The sequence below is a fragment of the Puma concolor genome, chromosome E2 (assembly GCF_028749965.1).
Source record: "Puma concolor isolate L17-30 chromosome E2, mPumCon1.1.hap2, whole genome shotgun sequence".
NCBI classification, from domain to species: domain Eukaryota; kingdom Metazoa; phylum Chordata; class Mammalia; order Carnivora; family Felidae; genus Puma; species Puma concolor.
Window position 1 is genome coordinate 805,773 of NC_141681.1, and position 22,892 is coordinate 828,664.

At 50.3% G+C, this 22,892-nt stretch overlaps 1 long non-coding RNA gene across 3 annotated transcripts; it reads right to left on the reverse strand.

The window, feature by feature from the left end:
* Positions 1-1,568: 1,568 nt before the first annotated feature.
* On the reverse strand, positions 1,569-21,239 carry LOC147573274 (uncharacterized). Of its 3 annotated transcripts, none has more exons than XR_015244561.1 (3): positions 15,070-21,239; positions 7,019-7,200; positions 1,569-3,149 (listed from the first exon to the last, which is right to left on the reverse strand). It is a non-coding gene; the product is annotated as an uncharacterized LOC147573274 (long non-coding RNA). The 3 variants fall into 3 exon arrangements; XR_015244559.1 differs by lacking the exon at positions 1,569-3,149 and having other exon boundaries at positions 5,085-7,200; positions 15,070-15,163; positions 15,511-21,239; XR_015244560.1 differs by lacking the exon at positions 1,569-3,149 and adding an exon at positions 5,085-6,667.
* Between the last annotated feature and the right edge of the window lie 1,653 nt (positions 21,240-22,892).

The window sequence follows — 22,892 nt, forward strand, 5'->3', positions numbered from 1 at the left end:
CGCATCTGTACTCGTGAGTTTTCCTCTGTCAGTATGTCCGCCTTGTCAGGGCCGTGTTTTGTTCACCGAGCTTTGTGGCAAGTTCTGAAATAGGGACGTAGGAGTCCTCCAACTCGGTCTCCTTTCATGAGACTGTTTTGGCTACTCAGGCACTTTGCAGCTCCGTGTGAATTTACTTATTTACTTACTTAGGATTTGGTTTCATTTTTGGTTTTGTTAAGTGGGCTCCATACCCAGTGCGGAGCCCAACGCAGGGCTTGAGCTCACGACCCAGAGGCCAAGACCTGAGCTGAAATCAAGAGTTGGACACTTAGCCAACTGAGCCACCCAGGCGCCCCTCCACGTGACTTTTAAGACCAGCTCTTCCATGTCTGGCTTTTAATAACCGTACGAATGTCTCCTGTACATCTCCTTCCCTCCACCTTCACCTTGTTGTTGTCACAGATTACAGCTTTCTACATTACATACCCATCACAGAAATTGTAATTATCGTTCTATGCACTTGTCTTTACCAGTACCACTGTTATTTCTTCACATGGCTTCAAGTGACTGGCTAGCACCCTTTCATTTCAGCCTGAAGACTCTCTCTAGCATTTCCTGTAGGCTACGTCTAAACACAATGAGTTGCCTCAACTTTTCAGTATTTGGGAACGTCTTAATTTCCCCTTCCTTCCTGAAGGGCAGTTTTGCCAGATGCAGAATTCTTTGTTACAGGTTTTTTCTTTTAGTACCTGGAACATGTCACCCCACTGCCTTCTGCCCTTCCGAGTGTGTAAGGAGAAATCCGTTACCAAGTCTCACTGATGATCCTTTGCACACTGTATCCTTTCTTTCTTGCTGGTTCCAAGCCTCTCTTCGGCTTTAACAGATGATGATGAGTCTCGATGGATCTTAGAGTTCATCGCTACTTGAAATTCACTGAACATCTTGGGAACGTAGATTCCTGTCTTTTATCCAATTTGGAAAGTTCTGACCCATTATGTCTTCAGATATTCTCACTGCCCCTTTTCCTCCGTCCCCTCCTCCTGGGACTGCCATAATATGCATGTTGGTAGTGTCCCATCTGGTCCTAGGTTCTGCACATTTTCCATTCCTTTTTCTTCCCGCCCCTCAGACTGGGTAATATTAGCCTATCTCCAAGTTTGCCAAGATTTTTCCTCTGCTGCTCACATCTGCTACTGAGCCCCCTAGTGAACTTTTCATTTCAGTCATGTACTTTTCTGCTCCAGAATTTCTATCTGGTTACTTCTTGTAATTTGTTTTCTTACTAATATTCTTTGTTGAGACATACAGTTCTTCTGGTCCCCTTTGGCTCTATAGGCACGCAACTTTAAGACAGGTGACATTAGTATTTTTCTAGTAACCCTAATGTCTGTGCTACCTTGGGGACAGTTTCTGTCCATTTCTTTCTCCTGTGAATGAACCACACTTACTGTTTCTTTGCATATTTTGTAATCTTTTGTTGAATCATTAGCTAAGTTTTAAAATGTCTTTTTTCTCATTCACTTTTGTTACATTATAGTGCAAAGAACGAGCAAAAATGTTAAAGGAGAACTTTACACGTCAGGTTCCCAAGGAACATTCAGGTTTTATTTATTTTTTTAATTTTTTTAATGCTTATTTACTTTTGAGAGAGACAGAGACAGAATGTGAGTGGGTTAGGGGCAGAGGAGAGAGGGAGACACAGATCCGAAGCAGGCTCCAGGCTCCGAGCCGTCAGCACAGAACCTGACGTGGGGCTCAAACTCACGAGCTGTGAGATCACGACCTGAGCCGAAGTCGGACGCTCAACCGACAGCCCCCCACGTGCCCCAGGAACATCCAGGTTTTTAAAAAAACTGGATCTCCCACACAGGGGCCTGAGGCGCACGTGGAGACGAAGGCTCAACAATATGAGAACCACAGACAGCCATAGTTTGCACTTATTTATGTGGCTCTTGAACATGTATCAACAGTTCTTTTCCTCTAAGAATTCTTGTGTCCCCTTCTGTGTGTGAGGACAGAGAGACCATTCTCTGTCCCTGCGATGTCGACATTCACAAAGGCTGGGTCTGCCTCTCAGGGACAGCGGAATCCACGTGACCAGCCTGACAGAGGAGGGCAGTTCGATGAGGCAGCTGCCGCAGGAGGCTGGTGAGGTCCTAGGTCATCCTGCTGAGTCTGGGCAGCCTCTAATGTATATCTGGGACGAGAGTCTGGGAGGCCTATTCAAGTTTCTTACCTTTGGTGTATAAGTGGACATGGGAGTCACAAGGAGGAAGAACAGAGAGCACATTCTTTGCAGGAAACAGACCAGCCTGGTCGGATGAGAACGCCTCACTCATCATCCTGTAGCCAACAAACGTGCACTCCTATGTGTGACCTGACCCCAGCCCTCACCCCGCACTGGGCAGAACACCAGGGAGATGGCAGATGGCAGCACAACAGTGGGAGGGGACAAGGCTGCACAGCAGAATGTTCTGGGGATGGCAGGGCTCATCACAGTAATCACAGTAATCATTAGGCTTCCAAAGGGCTGCTGAGTAGACGATGACCTGGGCAGGAAGCCCCCTGGGAAAACCCTAAACTCCCAGTGCTTAAACCACCCTGGTGGGGAAACAAGTTTCCTAGTACAGGATCTTGGTTTCAACTACAAAGAAAAGAGAAAAGCAAGGGGAGCCCCCAGGTTGGGAGCTGACGCCCAAGACCGTATAATGCAGCAACGGCTCCTCACTGCTGTGGGTCTGTGCTCGGGCATTTAGGGAGGCCCCTGCACTAACAACTCACCAAGTCGAAACCGAATTAAACTAGAACTTCAGATGGCTACAAATCAGCTCTGGGGCTAATCATCTCTGAGGCCTTTGATGTCTCTCAACAGATTCAAAGTTCCAAAGACAAAGGTGGGCACGTGCCAGCACTGAACCCTACAACCAGAAACCACCTACCAAGCGCATGTAACACCCGAGGCCATCCCCGGCCTGGCCAACACTCACCTGTGAGTGAGCACCGTGACAGCCCAAAGGGAGCACCGCGAGAGTCCTTATGGGGGGGGGGGGGGCTCCCACCCAACCCAAAGGGAGCGCCGCGAGTGTCCTTACAGGGGCTCCCACCCAGCTTCAGTGGGTGTAGGTGGGCTGTGAAAATGGACAATCTGCCTTTGATGTCAGGGCCTAACAAAGACAGAGACACACAGACGGTCAGAGCAGGGTCACCTGTAGCCACTTTGCAAAATCTACAAGGACAGCCTGGGACTCCAGGCACCTTCTCTGCTTCACACTTAGTTATTTGGAGTCAGGAAGCAATGATGAAGGATCCCAAAGGTCAGGTACACTTACCTCCTTTTTTTTTTTTTGAGAGACAGTCCGGGGGGGTGGGGGGGGGGGGCGGGGAGGCAGAGAGGGAAAGAGAATCCCAAGCAGGCTTTGTGCTATAAGCACAGAGCCCGACAAGGGACTCAAACTCACAAACTGTGAGATCGTGACCTGAGCTGAAACCAGGAGTCGGAGACTAAACCGACTGGGCCACCCAGGCGCCCCTACATGAAATACTTTCAAAATAACAATGTTGATAGTACTATCTGTGATACAACTAAAGAAAATCTGAAATGTTCTCTGTAATTCCTTCTGTCCTTGGAAAGGCTCCCATTCAGTGGGTAAAGTCAAGATAATGCACTGTTTCTTCGTCAGTAATGAACTATTTAAAAATGGTGTTGCAATGATAGGATAGTTATTTGAAGAAAGATCAAATTTATGCAATATCTCAAGCTACATATCAGAATAAAGTACAAATGGGTCAGACGTAAATGTAAAAAAAATAAGTCATAAACATGATAAAGATGTGTCCATAATATGAAAATAAGGAGAGATTCTTTTCTAACTATAATTCGAAACCCAGAAGTTGCAAGAGACCCATCGCAATTAAAGTGTTGAACGCAAAAGACAAAGAGGAAATCCTGAGGCAGCAACAGAAAAGATTCATCACATAGAGGATAACAGCAACATGACGACTGGTGCCTGGCACCTCATCAGAAATAGTAAAATGAAGGCAGTGGAACAAAATATTCAAAGCAGTGAGACAAGAATAATTTTTAAAAGTCAAACAGGAATGCTATATCCAGCAAAACTATCATTAATCAGGGCAGGGGCACCCGGGTGGCTCAGTCGGTCAAGTGTCCGCCTTCGGCTCAGGTCACGATCTCATGGTTCGCGAGTTCGAGCCCCCTCGTACACTCAGCTCTTGAACGCATTAAAACACCTTCATGACTGTGCTGCCTCTAACATCAAATCCATTCCCGGGGCCATGAGCCGACAGTGAGCAAGATGAGGACCACCCTGGGCAGCAGGGCAAGTCCACGCGGGACAGACGCGCTCTCACAAATGGAAAGGGCCAGGGCAAGTCCACGCGGGACAGACGCACTCTCACAAACAGAAAGGGCTAGCTAGGGAAGAGGTGATGTCAGTTGTCAGAGCAAAAGGTGAGGGTGAGCTCTTCTTGTCTACCCTCTACGTTTTCACAACACCGCGCCAGAATACATGGATGTGTCCCAGCACTCCCACCTGTATGGGCTGAAGTGACGTTTCTGCAGGTCCGGCCACACCTGTCACTCCCAGAAGTGGATTGCCGGGAGACAGCAACTAGCAGCACCCAAGGGCATCCACGAGCTTCCACTTTTTCCAAATGTTAATATTAACCACTGCAGGGCCCTGATCAAACGAACCACCTTCAGGGGCACCTGGGTAGCTCGGTCGGTTAACGGCCCGACTCTTGACCTCAGCTCTGGTCTTGATCTCTCAGGGTGAAAAGTTCAACCCTTGCATTCGGCTCTGCACTGGGCATGGAGCCTACTTAAAAAGGAAGAAGTAAAAAAAAAGAAAAGAGGGGCGCCTGGGTGGCGCAGTCAGTTAAGCGTCCGACTTCAGCCAGGTCACGATCTCGCGGTCCGTGAGTTCAAGCCCCACATCGGGCTCTGGGCTGATGGCTCAGAGCCTGGAGCCTGTTTCCGATTCTGTGTCTCCCTCTCTCTGCCCCTCCCCCGTTCATGCTCTGTCTCTCTCTCTCCCAAAAATAAATAAACGTTGGAAAAAAAAAATTTTTTTTTTAAAAAAGAAAAGAAAAGAAATCGCCTCCAAATACACAGGTAATGATCTAACCAACCTAACCTTTAGCACAAGGGCATGAAGCCCCAAACCTGAGCGCCATGTGACTGGCAGGCTTGCTGATGTAGATCAGTCAGTCACACCGGCCAGGATGCATCAGAGCCGGGTCAAGGAGGTCAGGGCGGTTGGTGCCAGCCACCACAACGTTCGTGAAAGAGGTGAACCCTGGACATGAGAAGCAAGGGCGCCCGAGGAGAGGGCTCGGCTGGCACCCACTGGGGTAGTGCTGTATCCCCAGAAAGCTCTCCTCCTCTCTCTGGTCCTGACGCCTTGTCCTCTTCTGCACACCTGCTCATCCTTCTAGGGACCCTGGCCTCCCTGAGCCGCCCTGCACTGGCTCTGCTCTTCCTCTGCTCACTCCAAACGGACTACAGAGGCCATTCAGCGGGGCCAACGCTCCTGCCCGGGGCTGGTTCTGGGGCCCCTCCCTCTGACCCTTCATGGGCAGGACACAAACAGCACACCACTGGCTCTGGTTCTCACAGACCCCATTGCTCTGGCTGAGACGCGTCTCCATCAGAGAGTAGTCAGACGTTCCCCGGCTAACTGGGACCCCCCAGGACCTGGGCCCACGTGTGGACCTCCATCTTGACTCATCACTGGTTCCTGACAGCTTGACACTACCCGATGCCACCCCCCAACCCCTGGGGAGCAAGGAGACTCTCCACGGTGTCAGTGCCCCAGCTACTTCCCAAGGTCTCCATCCACCCAGCCCTAGTGGGCTCACAAGGCCCAGGGCTCACAAGGCGGGACCACAGAGAACAGGGGCCGCCAGGAGAGAAAGTGGTGGTGTTCCCACCCTCTTTCCCCCTGAACGCTCTCTCCCATCAGCCCCTTGAGACATCAGAACAGAGTACTAACCTAGTTAGAATCACAGTTGGATACGAGGTATAACAAAGGGTTTTGGAACGTCTTGGCTGGGCAGAAAGAATCTAACACAGTAAGCCTCTCAAGCTCTGCTTATAAGGTGGCCCCCAGCTGGCTCTGGGACCTGAGATTTGGGGAGGGTCTCCACTGCGCCCTGATAAGAGGGGCTCCCTAGGCCTAAACTGTTTGTACAGTGTGGTTTTGCTGCGCACCTGCCTTCCTCCCGGGAGGCTGGGATTTTGGTACATACTGGGCAGAGACTGCCACAGGACCAGCCCCCACTGAAAACCTTGGTCAACTACATGCCCACATGTCGTCACAGCTCCATGCCAGGAAAAGTCGGTGCCTCCTGCACGTCCTGAGGGAAGCTGCAGCCAGCTTCCCTGCACCACACTCTTCCCCGCGCGGATTCTGCTCTGTGTCTGTCACCAGTCGTGGTCGTGGGTACAGCTACACATGGGGTCCTAGGAGTCCTCCTAGTGCATCACCAAACCTGGGGTACTCTTGGCAGCCCCAAGATGAAGATGAAAACTTGCCATGGGACCACTGAAAGCATCTCCAAATTTGAAAAACGTTCACCATGTAGACATTTCCAGTGAAATATCAGCACGCCTGACAAGCTACCAGACACACTGAGCTGGAATCACTTTGAGGAAAAGTCTGAACTGAAAGAAAGAGAGAGATTTTGTTACGTGGAGTGGGCTCCCACCCATGAGATTCTGCGTCAGGAAGGGCAGCAGGAGAGAGGTTCAGAGGGGAAGGAGCAAGGCTCCAACCACGCCATCCTGCAGGCACCAAGGCCTACACTAGGAGAGGTGGGGGAGCCCTCATCTACCTGGTCCACCTCCCCAGGAGGGCCTCACCTCTCCTCATCTCACCACCCCATCTCCACTAACCCCTCCTGCTGGTGGGGAGGGGGCAGTGGGGGGCTTTTGTGGATCTAACATAGCTTTCTCCATTAAGTCTGCCTGAGAGCAGCCTTCCTACAAACAGAACCATCAGGGATGCTCATTCACCCAGCGAGTTGACAGAAACAAAAGCCGGAGGAGGGTCACGCGAGATGTGGCAGTGCCGGCAGGACGGGCCTGCTCTCGGCGGCTGTCAGCAGCGTGCACTCACCATCCATCCCTCCACAAGCATCTGGTTCGGTGTGTTCTCCCGGTCACTCTGGCTTCCGAAATGCCCTCGGCCTCGTTTCCTGCCAAATGCATCAATATCATCAATGAACAAGACACAAGGAGCGTTTCTTTGGGCCACCGCAAACATGTCACGAACCTCAAGTAGGAATCCACACACAGAGTCTATTTTGCTCCTGGTATGAAAACAAAAATGAGTGTTTGTTAACCCAAGTCTCTTCTTCTCTTCTCCGGAACCCAACCCTTATCTCAATCTGCGGCGTGCTCTGTGCTCACTGCCAGGTCCACACAAAGACCGGGGCCGTCTGACTCAAGGACAAGCGCCCACCTACCCTTGCTGGCCCAATGCTGACAAATGTTTCTAGGAACTCTGACCCATTCACGGTGACGAAAGGCACACTGGCCTTCCCCGCAGTGGCCGTGGCAAGACGCAGCTCCAGTGCCAGGAGACCAGTGGCCATGGCTCCCTGAAACAGAAAGGTGATGCCGGGCTCTTAAAGGGGACAGATGGGACCCAAAGACAGGCCCGTTTCTGATTTAAACAGGTGACTTCCAGGCGTCACTAACAAGAATCCCATGAGAGGATGCACCGTTCTTCTAGTCCGAGGTTCTCCTTCTAATATTTTCTTAGAAAATTAAACCACGTTCACCATAAAAGTTCAAATACCACAGACACACGAAAGCCCATCCACCTAAGCAGGCCGTGTCTTCACAAGAGCTCCCGAGGGCATGGCTTGCTGGGTCAAAGGGTCTGAATGTCAAGCGTCTGAAGGTGCCGTCAAACTGCTCTACGAAACAGTGACACCAATTCACACTCTGGTAACACACCTCGGTGTCCGTTTTATGGATTACCATCACACCTGAAAATTGAAAAGAAATTTAAAGCAGGGAATTTCTACTGCCCCATTTCCAGTCAAGGGTGTAGGTTAGCATCTAGTTACCTCAGCGGAGACCATACAGTGTTTTTTCCTTGAGTCTTTAAAAACAACAACAAGTACTCACAAAAAGGTAGGGAGAAGGAGTCACAAAACTCAGATCCACAACATGGTGCTGGACCCCATGTTCCCGTGAATGTGGGTTAAGGTCACGGCGTGCCATGAATCCATCTCTGCCAGTCGTGTGACCACACGCACAACTGAGAGCCCAGGGTACATGTGTCCACATCCACTGTAGGTCTTTACGCCCAGGAGGAGCCCACACCCATGGGGGCCCCGATGCCCTCGGCACCACACAGAATGACAGAGACGCCTCCCTCGAGCCTACACGCTGCTGGAGGGTCGCACTCCAGGTGAGAGGCCCTTCTTGGTGACCTGACCGCCACACCGCTTATCACACCCACTTTGCAAGTACGTACAAGCAGCTGGACATCCTAAGAAGCAAAGAGAGGCACCCCCTGCGGCACCCAACCACAAAGCCGAGGGGACCAGCAGCTGGGCCGGGTGCTGGCAAATCTCCAGTAGGGAGCACCAGGGCGAGCTGCACCTCTGTCGCACACACACGCTTTCCAGCAAACACTCCCCAGCCTGTAAGACAGGACAGCACCTCCTACCCTCTAGTCCCCAGGCTCACAGCGGTCTGTCACCTGTTGCTGTTGCTCAGAACAAACTGTCTAGTGGCGGCCACACTACGGGGAGGAGCTGGAGAAAGCAAGGGTTCCTACAAGGGTCTGTGTCCAAAGAGCGGTCTACACTAGGCGCTCTTAGCCTGGTCCACATAGCCCGGGGATGACTGAAGGGTCTGTGACTCCATTTCCTTTAAGATGCAAATCATTCTGGGAAAAGGACTCGCAGTTTGTCAAGCCATCAAAGGGTCCATGACACAAAGAGGCACCAGCAGAAACACACAGCAGCCAGAATCACAATGGCTGTACAACAACCCTGACCCACACCAACCCCACCCCTCTGTCCAGAGCAGGGTCAAGGGCTCACCATAAGGCAGCTGTATCTGATCCCAAACCTGTTTATGCAAGCTGTACTTCTATTTTAATTATGTAATTTAACATTGTGTGAACTAAAAAAAAAACAGGAATAAAAAAAGGTTGTTTCTTCAAAAACTAAGTTGAGGGGCGTCTGGGCGGCGCAGTCGGTTAAGCGTCCGACTTCAGCCAGGTCACGATCTCGCGGTCCGTGAGTTCGAGCCCCACGTCAGGCTCTGGGCTGATGGCTCAGAGCCTGGAGCCTGTTTCCGATTCTGTGTCTCCCTCTCTCTCTGCCCCTCCCCCGTTCATGCTCTGTCTCTCTCTGTCCCAAAAATAAATAAATGTTGAAAAAAAAAATTAAAAAAAAAAAAAACTAAGTTGAAAGCTTTGGAAAATAAAGCAATAAAGGCAAACAGCTAAAAAAAATGTCAAATTGAGTAGAAAAGAAAACTCTAAGAAAAACGTCATAAGAAAATACACGGTTCTACACTCAGACTGCTCGCTTCTAAGTTCTCACTTCATTTAGAGAACAAAACTATAGGTAACGTGTGGTTTATGCAAGACATTTAACAAAAGATTCTGATCATTGGAACCAAACTAGACGGACAGACTGGCCTCTAAATGAAAAGCCAATAATGTCTGTGCTTCAAGTGAACACAAACACACTTCAGTTGGGTATGGGACTGTTCCTATAATTGCACAAGCTCATAGTTCAAAAAAGTAAACTCACAGAGGTTTCAGTTAAGAGGATCTTCACAATTCTGCCCTGGCAAATGCTACTTCCCATGATTAATAAAATACACAATCTCTAGAAAACGCTCAATTGTCCCGTATCTGTCCACACTGACCCATGGTGATCTCTGACTGTGACCTGGAGCTCAGAGCATTATCATGTTTTCTGAAATCAATACCTTTGGAATTTGGGCTCCTAAGTCCTGACACTGCTTGGGATTCTTCAGGAAATTCACAAACTCCATCATCTCCAGCCTGGCCTCTTCACAACCAGCTACATCCGCAAACCACACGTTGACACTGTACTTTAAGACCCTGGCAGGTGTCTCCCCAGCACTGAAGAGGCGGCCCCCGTCCTCGCCTGCCACGCCCAGCCCCCATCGGGCCCCCTCCTCACAGCACAGAGGAAGATGCCCACTAGGAGAAGGGCGGACACCAGGCTTTGCAAGGGAAACCTAGAAGATCCAAGAAAACCACTCATCAGTTCCCTCGGGAGAAAGGCTGTGAAGAGCAGACTGATGCTACACAAGGGAGCAGTATCTTTTAAAAACATGTCAGAGCCTGGACACAGCATCCAGCCTTCCCCAATCCTGAGCCTCTCACCCCACACACGTCTGTCTGCCCAGACACCTGAAATTGGGGGTGAGGAGGACGGACCCCAGCAGACCCAGCACAGCCCCCTCACAGTTGAGCCCTATTATACTATTTCTTAAGGGCTGCCTGCCTAAATATTTCACCGATCGATTCTTTCCTCCATGAAAACAGAATTTATTTATTCATTTTACTATATATAGTAAATTAGCAGACGCCTATAATATGCTCAAAGGAAGCACACTCCAAAACGGGTAAAAAAATTTTTTTAAGTTTTTATTTATTTACTTTGAGAGAGACAGAGAGAGTGAGCTGGGGAGGGGCAGAGAAGGAGAGAGACAGAGGATCCCAAGCAGGCTCCACACTGTTAGCACACAGCCCAACAAGGGGCTCAAACCCACAAACCGCCAGATCATGACCTGAGCCGAAACCAAGAGTCGAGCACTTAACTGACTGAACCACCCAGGCGCCCCTCCAAAACTGATCAAACACTGAACTGTTCTGTACTCAGAACCACAGACTCCAGACTGGAGCCCGACCTTCACCCGTCGCTCTCGGTGGCATAGACCACTGCCGTCTGGTTGGGGGAGTTCAATGCCCAGTTCCCAGTGAGCAGTCTCCAAGTTCCGCTCAAAGGTGCCAACACTGCTGATGTTAAACCATACAAACTTCTGCAGAGACCAAGATTCAAGAGCAGCTTTGGGCTCCCCCTCCAGCCACCACCCCCCCACCGGGGCTCCTCCAGCAAAGCCTGAGTCTGGCCTCACAAAACCACAGGCTTTGGGTCTTGGATGAAGGTATAAGAAGCTCCCACAACTGCAAAGGTCTGTCTGTCCCTTCTTTGTGTCCCTGTGCCATTCTCTCCTCCCAGCTCTCAGATCATGGTTCTTACATGTTACTTGACAAAACTGAGTCACAGTTAAGAGTCCTACACTAGGCGGGTGTGGGGTGCCTGGGTGGCTCAGTCAGTTAAGCATCGGACTTCGGCTCTGGTCATGATCTCATGGTTCAGGAGTTCAAAGCCCACGTCGGGCTCTGTGCTGACAGCTCAGAGCCTGCAGCCTGTTTCGGATTCTGTGTGTGTCTCTCTCTCTGCCCCTCCCCCACTTACATTCTCTCTCTCTCTCTCTCTCTCTCTCTCTGTCTCTCTCTCTCAAAAATAAATGAAAATTGTTTAAAAATTTTAAAAAAGAGCCCTACACGGGGATTCTGTTCTACTTCGAACACTGCTATTGCTACACACCGACGTGGTAAACGATCCCCTTAACACGGGTTATTAATCATGCGAAGTAGCATTTGCCAGGGCAGAATTGTGAAGATCCTCTTAACTGAAACCTCCGCTGTTGGGTCGTGAAACCAAGAGAGGCATGTTTTTGAAAACACACACACACACACACACACACACACACAGAAAACTACACTTTACTTTTTCAATTCTTTTTTAAAGTTTATTTATTTATTTTTGAAAGAGAGAGGAGGGGGGAGGAGAGAGAGAGAAAGAGAAAGCATGCACCAGGGGAGGGGCAGAGAGAGAGGGAGACCGAGAATCCCAAGCAGGCTCCAAACTATCACAGAGCCCAACGTGGGGCCCAAACGCAAGAACCCATGAGTTCATAGCCTGGGCTGAAATAAAGAGTCGGATGCTTAACCAACTGAGCCACCCAGGTGCCCCTACACTCTACATTAAAAAAAAACCCTACGAAGGAACACTCAGCCTTGAACTTACCCCTCACCTCAGATGCCGTCCAGGAGCAGGAATGCCACGCACAAACTGTTCACAACCTCCAGCCGGTCCACCTCGGAGAAAGAACACCAGACCTGCAGATAAGGGCATTCGGCAGCAAACCACGTGCTTCTGTGCTCGGACGTGCTCCACAGACCCAGACTGTGGCTCTACCTCAGCCTACGCTCTGCAGAACAGATCCGTTTTGTTTTTCTACTAACATGAATACTTCCAGCCTGGGGTATGAACCTATTTCCATTTTAATAAACAGAAACCAATTCAGCAACAGGAGTTAAAATTTGGTACATCCAGGCACTAAGATTCCACACTGCCTTGGAAATCCAGAAGGCACACAAACAACAGTCTTACACTGACCACAGGGCAGTCCTAAGATACAGAGCTGATTCGGGAACATTCTGTCCACCCAGCTGCAGGTACCACAAGAAAACAGTGCCAGGGAGAATGAAAACGTAATCCCCAAGGCCCACAAGCTATTGGTGCCTCTGGACCCAACCATCTGCACGCAGACATGCTCCTCTGGGAAGCTCTTCAAAGACACAATTCAGGGGTGTGCCCTGGTTCCTCCTGCCATCCATCTGCTCTCGACAGCATCTCCGATCACTACAACAATGCTCCTTCTGGAAAGTAAATAAAGACTCAGGGTTGTGTGATGAGGACGTGTTCCCAACCGTGGCATCTTATGACCACCCCACAAAGCTCAATGCTTCCATAGTGCAGCCTAATGCTTGTCAAAGAAATGCCTCAGAGCAGCCGAACACCCCAGCTTTTCTGCAACAGAGACTCCAGAGACTCCACCGACTCTCACGTTAAAGAGGCAAGAGCTTGGGACATCCTTACAGCCCCCATCATGTTTCAATCTCTTACTTTTTGGATCACCGCCCGGCTGGCCAGTCTTGCTTTCTCCGACACAATTACACTACCACCTGGGTACACAGCTCAACACGGTGAAGCCCAAGGGGCAGGGTGTAGACCAGTGCCCCCTGTGTAACCTTGCTCAGAGCAGGCCAGGGACTCCCTTCTTTATATTCTTATTTACTTCCCATTTTTTGCAAATATACTTTCTCCTCATTTTAAAAATTGGAAGGAAACGTCCTCCTAATTTTAGTTAGGAGAAATAACAAAGCTATTTTACAACAAAGTTTGCTACTTAAGTTTCTGGATACTGTGGTTTTTTTTTTTATTCCCAAATGCATGAGGCGCTCAGGGAGGGCTGCGCTTCAGCTTACTTACTTCTGTGACACCCTAAGATGTCAGCCGGTGATCTCACAACAGCTGCGGAGGAGCTGGGAGACGGTGCAGCACTCACATGCTGGACTTTTCCAGCCAACCTGAAAGTTCCTCTGAGTGAGGAAGATCAAGTTTTTGGTCTGAGCCTGGGGAGAGGCTGCCCGTCCCCTGTGCACCACGGGGGCTGAGCGCAGCGCTGAGTGAGGTGAGCCAGGGCGGGAACACGTCCCCGTTCAGGGGTCTAGGCTGTGCCTCAGAACAAACACGTCACTGTCAGCGGTGCCAGACCTTGAGGGAACTCTGGAATCTGTCCAGAATGCAGACACAGGAGGACCCCTGTCTCACCCCTCCTCCCCAGCAGGAGGCAGATCCTTGGGAGAGAGGAGAGGCAGCTGCCATTCCCCCACCCAGCAGGGAGCAAGGGCCTCTCTGAGGACAGACGTGAGGGCAGACAACAAAGGCCTCAGCTACGGACCCTGGTGGGAAACAATGGTTTTCTACAAACATCATCACACAGATGGAAGTCCGGATCTTAACTGTGTGTTATTTAGGGCGATGGGAAGAGGGGGAGCAAGTCCTCCGCTCCTACCTGAGTTTACACTTAAGCTGGAGGAGCACTCCACCTGACTTCAGCACTCAGAAGGACAAGCCAGGGAGGACCCTGCGAGCACAGCACAAAGCCTGGGGTGGACAGTGCTGGCCCATCCTGCTCAGGGTCAGGGTAGGACTACACTAGGAGAAAAGCTTTCAATCAGACAGAAGATCGGAGTTTACAGAAAAACAGAATGAGGTCTTAGGAGCAAAAGCTAGTCAATGATGAAGTTAGGCCATGATGTTACAGGGACCTCCACCCAGCAAGAATGTGGGCATGACATTCAGTGAGGGAGCTACTGGGAAAAGTAAAACTGGTCTTGTCTATACCCCAAGGCTGGGATGCTCAGGATCAGAGCTTGCAGACCACAGGGGTGGGCACGCCGCCACAGGTACCAGCTCCTTCCTGGGTGGACAGACTGTAAGTGCCCTCACCAGACCCCTCACCAAGTAATACTGCATGAACCGCTTCCGGGTGATTTCCTTCCCAGGATCTCGAAAATAGATGTAGAAAAATCCCACAGCAACACCTGCCCCCGAAACAGCAAGATTGCAGAAACCCTGCTTGTCCCAGGGGAATGCCCACCCCCCCTCCCCCCCACTCCCCCCCACCCCCTCCCCCCGTGGGACAAGAGAACACATTTTACGGTTAAACGAGGGTGGTTTCCTTCATGAAACAGCGACTTCTTTTATCAGATATTATGAGAGACATCATCAAATGCTCCCTCCTCACACTCCACCATGCTGTGTGCGTGGTGAAGCCAAAGCCGGGGTCCTTGGGAGGAAAGGCCTCCGCTTGGCACATGTAAACACAACAAACACAGCAGCTCAGCAAAGCACCCGGGAGAGGCAGAAGACCCACAAAGAGCCAACACTTCTGGGGTTATCTCTTATCTGGGTCTTTTAAAATTCAGATGGAAATCTCCACGTTGTCATAATTTTAAGTTTGTTTCTTAGAATCTTTGAATCAGCTTGCTCCAAGAACAAGCAGAGCGACTGCACAAAGCCCAAGCACAGCAGTGACCAGCCCCATGGGTACCTGATGGGCCGTGTGGGGTCTATGAGCGTGACCGGCCCCCTGGGGGCGTGATGGGCCGCGTGGGGTCTAGTCCTCGGATGCACACACACCTTCTGCAGCCGGCTCCACCAGGCAAAGTCACCCTGCTTTCCTTTTCTCCTGCCTCCTCTGTTCCAGCCCCAACATCCTTTGGCTCACCAGTTCCTAAGAGAAAACAGAATCTGACACCAGGTAACAATAATTACAACTTCCTAGAGAAAGAGGCTTCAGAGAACAAAAAAATGCCTTCTAACATACAATCTTCCTAACACTGGTGCCTTCTGGGGGTAAACAGGGAGCAGGACAGGAAGAGGCTGAGCAGAGCTGAAACATAAGTATTTTGTCCAGAAGTGTAGGAGAAAAGCCTGCTGTGCCCCTCCCAGTTCAGGACACAGGTTAGAGTGGAAAAGACCGCTAGACCATACCAACCCCAGACATTTCCAGACAAGATGGAAATTTAAAACAATTTCTTAAACTCTCCAGGTAATCACCGGTGAATGGAACATACATACCAGGCACGATCCAGGGGGCATTACTGTTAAACAGCTGGCACTTTGGGCACGATACCCCTTCTCAGAACACTGTGACCCACAAACTAGATGACTGAATCCAGCCTTGCAAGCCTCTTCCTGCAACACACACGTAAAATACAAAGCAGTTCAGAGTACACAAATCCAGCCCCATAAGCACCCCTGTCCCACCATTCTGTCGGGTGCAAAGTATGTGCTGGGAGAGATGGCTCTGATTCAGGACATGCCCACCTAGGGTTCCTCCAAGTACACTCTGAGGATCAGGAGGCTTGAACGGTCCTAGAAAGCTAGGCACACCCAAAGAAACACTCTCCCCTCCCCATGTAACTCCATCAAGTACAATTTCCAGTTAAAATTTCCAAGAGGTGCTTTAGCACACACAAAAAGACAAGGGGGAGAAACAAAAACGAATAATTGTTATCACGGTGTCTGCCAGGCATTTAGCTTTGTTTGACCTGTATGATACTCGATTTATAAGAAGTATACATTTGGTCCTCCTGGTACAGAGCTTTAACAACCCTTGGAATTTCCTAGGTGGTAAAGGTGTCTTTCGTTATTCATAACCAGCCTCTTTCAACCACACTTGAGTTTGTGTCAATGATGTGACTTTTGGAAAACCCTTAAGGATGGAGGCAGGTTCCTAGGAGAAGCAACCAAGTGATTAGAAGGTTAGAACTTTCAGCCCCACCCCTGACTCTGGGGGAGAAGGGGGGAGGGGAGGGGAGAAGAGCTGGAAGTCGAATTAATCACAGCAGCCAATGATTCAATCAATCACATGCCTATGCAACAAAGCCTCCATATAAACCCAAAAGGGCAGGGTTTGGAGAGCTTTTAGATTGGTAGACAAGAAAGTACCCACATTCTGTGCTAAACCCCAAGGGGACAGAAAGCTCCTACACCAGGGAATCCACCAGACCTTGCCCTACATATTTCTTCATCTAGCTGTTCATTCATATCCTTTAACATCCTCATTCATCCAGTAATGAACTACTGGTAATCTAGTAAGTACATTGGTTTCCCGAGTTTGTGAGCAGCTCTAGCAAATTAAATGAACCCAAGGAGAGGGGGTCATGGAAACCTGATTTACAGCCAGTCAGTCAGAAGCACAGGTGACAATCTGGAAGTGGAACAGCATCTGAAGGCAGGGAGTGGGAGGCGGAGGCAGTCTTTCAGGACGGAGCCCTGAACCTGTGGAATCTGGTGCTAATTCCAGGTACATGGTGTCAGAAGTGGGTTAAACTGTAGGACACCCAGCTGGTGTCCCAGAACTGCATGGTGGGGAAACCACCCCCCCACCACCCGCCCACACATTTGTGACCAGAAATGAAGTTGCAGAGGTGCCACACAAGAATGCATGTGTTCCTAAGAACCTGGGAAACTAACCCAAAACTTAGGAAAACAATCGTTCCCCTGAGTAAGGGAAAGGTGGTCTCACAGAGGCTTCTAAGGCAGCGATCCATCCATGGCCATGTTTCTCCACAGCCAAGCAACAGCAAATGGAAGGGCCTAAGCAAGAAGCCCAAAAAGTCGCAGGACAAACAAAGCCACAGTCCTGCCCCGTCACATGCACGCCACTCCAATAACCCCAAATCAAAGCCATGGAGGCCCAAGGCCTAGGTGACCCAGAAACAGACAAACATATTACAGGATAGAGTAAAAATTTGCATAAACGATAACGCTGCAAAAAACCAACTGCTATATTTGTAAAGCATGTAAACACACCTCCCAACATGCTTCTATGGGCCTCCTCCTATTCCTCACTTACAGGTAACTGAGCAGAAGACGTTCCACAGGAGAACCACACCTGATAAATACCCACTTCACCAATCCACATCACCAAACTGTGAGGCTTTGGATCTGAATAAGGAAGGGGGTGACTTGGAAGCGATGGGCACGACAAGCAAAGGAGAGAGAAGGCCAACACCACACGTGCACGGGCCGCCTGCTTGTCACCTCCCAAGGAGATTAACCCCGGAAGTAGCGAAGGCCTTAAAAATGCAAAACTCTCACAGTTTTAAAACATTAAATTGAGGGGCGCCTGGGTGGCTCAGTCGGTTAAGCATCAGACTTCGGCTCAGGTCACGATCTCACAGTCCGTGAGTTCGAGCCCCGCGTCGGGCTCTGTGCTGACCGCTCAGAGCCTGGAGCCTGTTTCAGATTCTGTGTCTCCCTCTCTCTGACCCTCCCCCGTTCATGCTCTGTCTCTCTCTGTCTCAAAAATGAATAAACGTTAAAAAAAAAAAATTAAAAAAAAAACAACATTAAATTGATGGACACCTGGGTGGCTCGGTCCATTAAAATGTCAAATTGACCCTTGTACCTTTTCTTGGAGTTGCTGCTTTTTCTAAGTCTCTGTTTCTTCTAAAGAATTCCTCAAACCCTTAGGGACAAAATGATGAGGTTCTGGTACTTTAAAAGCACAGACCGCACTCACATAAGCAACCATCCTGTAAGACGAGGAAAGAGAGCACGAGAGAAACCAGTTTTCTGCCCTCCTTGCTCGATGCGATCAACATGCACCTACAAGCCTCACATACAGGGTGTCCAAGGGGACACTGAGCACAGTCCTACAGTCCACTGTGAGAGGCAGATATGCTCCAAGCTAACTGCAGTCTGCACATCATCTCTGTTGTGCTTCCCAAACATGAGGCTCAGCCTGAGTCACTCAGATATGTAGAAACAAAGGTTTGTTCTCATGCATCCCAAAAGATTCGCCTAGAAACTTTCTTATGAGAGTTTCTCTTTCACTGTCCTATCAAAACCATAAAGACAGGCTGCAGTGACCCAGAAATGGGAAGACTGAAGTAAGGCTCAATATGGAAACTAGAAAAGGGAGGAGGCACAGGGCATCCTGAGTCAACACACACCCTGTCCCCTGGTTCCCCCACTACAGGGGAGACACTGAGGAAGCCTCACTTGGTTCTCGTAACGTTATGCTAATGATGGGAGAAGAAAGATGGGTACCTTTGGGTGGTTTTGAACACAGCCACTAAGAAAATGACGTCAGTCTTCCCCAAAGAGCCAGCTGCTGAAAGCAGGTCCCCCGGAGGCAGTGAAAAGTGAGAGAAGATGAACACCTTCTGCCATGTGATGGGCCATTTTCTCACGGTGGCATTACAGGTGGGAAGGGACCCGGATGTGGGCTAAAGGGCTAGCTTGCTGCCTTTGCTTATCCGCTTAAATGTCCCATTAAAATAGGATTCAAACAGGATAAACAGGAACTAAATTCACTGCAGAAACACATGAAGAATTTTCACAGCTATTGCTGTCAATGCCTCCACTCCCACCCCCACCAATTCCCTAACCATTTCTTGCCTGAGACAATTTTGGCCACTGAAACTATTACAGCCTCAAAAACAAACATGATTCTAAGATTAAGCCACATAAAATTTTAAAAGCAAAGGATACTATAATTTATCTTCGATCAACCAAGGATTAGTATTTTTGTCAGGTCAAAGAAAACAAGTGCTCTTCCAGATCCTGTATTTTCTTCAGTCCTCAAAGAAGAAAATGCCAGTTTTCACCATAAGCTAACAGTATTTAACACCAGTTAAGGACAAGACCAAAGACGACTTAGATTTTTCACTATTATATGTCAAAAGCCATTAGAACAAAAATAAGCTCAAGAAAAGCCACCATATTAAGACAACAAATTCTAAGTACAGTCAAGAACCCAATATTGATTATATTAAAAAAAAAAAAACCAACATAAGCAAAGATTTGGATCATCCCCAATATTCTATTATAATGAAAATAGATATACAGGTGACAACACCCGTGTTATTTCAACCATGCTGTCCCTCATGATGAGGCAGGCCATTCCCCACGGTAAATTGTCAATGGTTATTAACTTGCTAATAAGCCAAATTATTCAAACATCCCTATCAAAAGCCAAAGTGGACTCACAAGTAAGGTAAGCTATAAGAAAGATATTAAAACCAGGGAGAAACCCAAACGGGGAAGCTCAGCAAGGAGATGCACCAGGAAGGGTGATGAGGCTACGAGAACTTCCACACCGTGAATGAGGCCGCCTGCTGCAGGGATTCAGCCCACACGAAAGGACCAGAGCCTGATGTGGAGGAATCATGAGACCATGAAGACATCACAAAGGCATTTTACTGCAACAGGAAATTTAGACAAAGGAGCACAGAAGGTGGTGCACCTGCTGGGTGGGTGCTCCTCTGTCACCTCCTCCAATCCTCACCATCCGCCCTAAAAAAGTAGGTGTGACCGCGCCCCCTGCAGAGGTGGAAAAGTTTAGAGAGGTAAGTGAGTGCCTGAAGGCAACTGGGAGCCGGAGGTGTATGAGGGGAAACCAAGCCTCCCAGGGTTTCTGCAGCTCCACGCCAAACAGAGCAGGGCTGGTGGCCTACAGCCCTAGAAGCGCTAAGTACTGTGCTTCAGGCCTCCAAAACTTGATAAAAGTCCCAATTCCTTTATTTCAGTTCATGACTTCATCTTCTTCTGACATGGGTTAGGGAACCACGTTAGGTCAGAGGCAGTTCTCAGAGACACAGTCTGTTACTGGTGTTTGGCTGTGATGAGCATACGCAATGCCAAGACGTGGGGCTGGGCACAGTAAGACCCTTCAACAGGCAAAGTGCCACTGCCCTTTTTTCCCCGTCAGATCATCAGCCAGGTTACCCTGGTGTCTCAGACTCACGCAGACACAAGCCCGCCAGGCAGTGGCTCTTCAATCTGCTGGGAGCTCACTTCCTTCAGCACTCAACTATCCCACCCACATTGATATGGCATTTATGCCTCTCCATTCCCTTCTCCTCCTTTTCTACTTCCCTTGTTCTGCTTGTCTCGTTCTCCTCCTTGCACAGCAGGGATGGTGCGGCAAGATCACTGAATGAGAAAATAACTGCATGGAAGCCTCCAGAACATAAGCCTCCCTTGATGAGTGTTAACTGATAGGGTACTTCTGACTACACTGTGACGCCTCTCCAGCTTTGGCAGCCCCCCCCCCCCGCCCCAGTCTACAAATCCAAGGAGAGCAGCCGAGGGACAGAGCCCTTGCCTGTGTTCACTTCTTGACTCTCAACAGATGAACAACTCAGTCTGGGGGAAAAAACCCTCAAAGATCATCCAACTTCCTTCGTAACTGAAACCACTGAGGCCACGGAGGTTCAGTGACTCAGGACACAGCTGTGTCAATTACTGACTTCCACCACGTGTTAACAACCAGAGCAGCCTCTGCAATGCTGAAACGTCCCAGGCGAAAGGCTCTGCTTTCATCGATAGTTCCAGAAACGGAGCTCACTTGTACCATCTCCAAAATGAATACGGATGGGAGGGAAAAGCTCATTCCTGAAGACAAGACAGGAGATAAATCCACGGAGTCCTTCTTCCTCCTTCACTACTGTCTGGAAACCAAGATGCCTTTCTTGGACCAAAAATCAGAAACCTCACATTTGTGCAGGAGAAAAAATTAAGCCAATGTGATCACTGCACCCTGGGATGTTATCAACCAATACAGAAACAGAACCTTAAAATACGGAATCCTAGGGGGCGCCTGGGTGGCTCAGTCGGTTAAGCTTCCGACTTCAGCTCAGATAATGACCTTGCAGTTCCTGGGTTTGAGCCCCCAGCCAGGCTGTATGCTGACAGCTCGGAGCCTGGAGCCTGCTTCGGATTCTGTGTCTCCGTCTCTCTCTCTGCCCCTCCCCTGCTCACACTCTGTCTCTCAAAACTGAATTTAAAAAAACATTTAAGGGGCGCCTGGGTGGCGCAGTCGGTTAAGCGTCCGACTTCAGCCAGGTCACGATCTTGCGGTCCGTGAGTTCGAGCCCCGCGTCAGGCTCTGGGCTGATGGCTCAGAGCCTGGAGCCTGTTTCCGATTCTCTGTCTCCCTCTCTCTCTGACCCTCCCCCGTTCATGCTCTGTCTCTCCCTGTCCCAAAAATAAATAAACGTTGAAAAAAAAACATTAAAAAAAAAAACATTAAAAAAAAAAAAAAAAACACGGAATCCCATTTGATAGTATTTAACCAGAGGAAAGGCACACAACCCAGAAATACCTAAAAGTGAAGGCACTGGAGCGAGATGGCCCTGAACGGCAAGTGGCCAGTTTTGCTTTTACGTTTTCTCTTCTATAAAGGGGGTTATGGCAGCGCTTTCGTGCAGGAAGGGTTTACGACTCAAATGAGAGGGTTCGTGTAAAGCCCTTAGCACGGAAGGCTGGAAGCAGTACTAGCTGCTATGAGAGTGGTGAAACCGGGCTCCACACGTGAGAAACACTAACAGCCGGCAAAACTCTTCCACGTGCAGTATCACATCCGGCTCAGAGAGCAACTCTGGGCTACAGCAAGCATTACCTCCAGGCCCAGGAGGAAACGGGCTCGCAGTCGAAGCGAGGTGCCCGAGATGCTGTAGGTTTGCAGGGACTCGTGACTCGAACGCAAATCGCTCCACGTGGGGGCTCTTTGGAGAGGGGACTGAGGCGGCAGAGGAGGGAGCCAGCACTGCGCAGGGCCCGGGAGGCGGCGGGAAATTCAGAAGGCGGCAAGAAGCCGCGAGGAGAAGGGCAGGGACGCGGAGGGCAAGGGACGGCCACCTCAGCCGCGGGGACAGAGCCGCCGGCTGGGGATGTGGTGGTGGCCGCAGCCAGGCGCCTCCAGTCCGTTCCCCCGGACCCTTACCCCGCGACAGCCGGCGCAACCGGGCGGCGTCACCAAGGCGTCGAGCGGAGCCCGCGCCCCCGCCTCCCGACACCTGCGGGCAGAACCTCCCCGCTCACCTGCCGGGCTGTTCCGAGGGCTCTCACGCCTGCCCTGACCGTCCCGCCGCCTCCTGGGCCACCGCCGCACGGCCCAGACCGCTCGGCCGCCGCCCGGAGCGGGCGCGACACTCCCCGCCCCCGCCCTCGCGCCGCTGGGGCGCGCGCACGCGCAGAACAGCAACAAAGCCAGAGAGGCGCCACACCCCCGGAGCCGTCCCCGCGGGCGCTGGAGGCGTCGCTCATGCGCGGTAAGGACTAGGCGCCGGCTTGGGACCTCTCGTCAGCTGTCTACCCTACCACCTGACTTTTTAAAGATCTGAACGTGAGCGCTGTCGGGTCCTGTCCACACAGCGGAGCGCAGAAATCCCAGCGACCGACTCGGGCTAGATGCTATGAGGATACCCAGCGCCTTTAGACTTATTTTAAGTCGGGCATCTCCAAGGACACATATTTCCCGGGTCCTCCACAGGAAGCGGTTCACAAAAGACAACACCAGTCCCTGGTCCGTCCCCCACCCCCACCCCCGGCCGCTGCTACCGGCGCCTCTCGTGAGCCCGCTACCCGGCTACCTGCTGCTTCGATGTCCCTCTAGAACGGAGGCACTGACTCGGTGTGTGCTATGCAGCGTTATTAACTTGCAC